This window comes from Martes martes (genome assembly GCF_963455335.1).
Source record: "Martes martes genome assembly, chromosome: 3".
Taxonomy (NCBI): domain Eukaryota; kingdom Metazoa; phylum Chordata; class Mammalia; order Carnivora; family Mustelidae; genus Martes; species Martes martes.
This window is the reverse complement of record NC_137890.1, coordinates 44,514,743-44,516,020: the sequence shown is the minus strand read 5'-3', so window position 1 is coordinate 44,516,020 and position 1,278 is coordinate 44,514,743. Positions and strand designations below refer to the sequence as shown.

The following is a 1,278-nucleotide window of genomic DNA, read 5'->3' as shown; positions in this document are numbered from 1 at the left end:
AGGAACCAGCATAATACATTTTAGGCTGATCAAGTGTTTGAAAAAATTATAAAAGAACCATTTGCTTGGGATACCTGGCTGGCTAGTAGAGCATGGAACTCTTGATCTCTGGGTCATGAGTTTGAGCCCCGAGTTGGATGTAGAATTTACTTTAAAAAAAAAAAAAAAAAGATAACTCTTTCATGGCACCTCTGAGATAGTAGGCTGCTTTAGGATGAAGCCAAACATCTCTTTCCCAACTACTGCCTGCCAGAAACTCATTGATGTGGTCGATGAACACTACTTGTACCTTTCATGCAAAGCCTATGGCTACAGAAGTTGCTGCTGATGTTATGGGTGAAGAATGGAGGGGTTATACGGTCCGAATCAGTGGTGACAATGACAAACAAGGCTTCCCCATGAAGCAGGGAGTCTTGATCCATGGCTGTGTCCACCTGCTGTTGAGTAAGGGATATTCCTGCTACAGACCAAGGAGGACTGGAGAAAGAAAACACAAATCTGTTGGGCTTGCATTGTGAATGCCGATCTCAGTGTTCTCAACTTGGTCATTGTACAAAAAAAGAAGGCTCTTACTGGACTTATTGATACTACTATGCCTTATTGCCTGGGGCCCAAAAGAGCTAGCATAATCCACAAACTTTTCAGTCTCTCTAAAAAAGCTTATATCCGCCAGTATGTTGTGAGAAAGCCCCTAAACAAAGCAGGTAAGAAACCTAGAACCAAAGTGCCCAAGATTCAGTGTCTTGTTCCTCCAACACAAGCATCAGCATATTGCTCTGAAGAGACAGCGTTCTAAGACAAAGAAGAAGTTGCAGAATATGCTAAACTTTTGGCCAAAAGAATGAAGGAGACCAAAGAAAGATACCAGGAAAAGAATGTCAAGAGACAGTGGCTGTCCTTTCTGAGAGCTTCTACCTCTAAGTCTGAGTCCAGCCAAATGAGATTTTCTAAGAGTAATAAATAAGATCAGACATAAAAAAAATATATATACTTAAATTGTGTTATAATATTTATATTACATATAATTTTAATAATTATATATATGACAGTTGAAACTCTGGAAATGGATTTTTAAAATTTTTTTATTTTTTATTAACATATAATGTATTATTAGCCCCAGGGGTACAGGTCTGTGAATTGCCAGGTTTATACACTTCACAGCACTCACCATAGCACATACCCTCCCCAAAGTCCATAACCCAAACCACCTTCTCCCTCCCCACCGCCCCCTAGCAACTCTCTCTTGGTTTGTGAGATTAAGAGTCTCTTACAGTGTCT

The 1,278-nt window shown here is 39.7% G+C and overlaps 1 pseudogene across 1 annotated transcript; it reads left to right on the top strand.

The window, feature by feature from the left end:
• The first annotated feature begins 214 nt into the window (after positions 1-214).
• LOC308339318 (small ribosomal subunit protein eS6-like) lies at positions 215-921 on the top strand (annotated as a pseudogene). Its single transcript has one exon. The product of its transcript is annotated as a small ribosomal subunit protein eS6-like (transcript).
• The last annotated feature ends 357 nt before the right edge of the window (positions 922-1,278 follow it).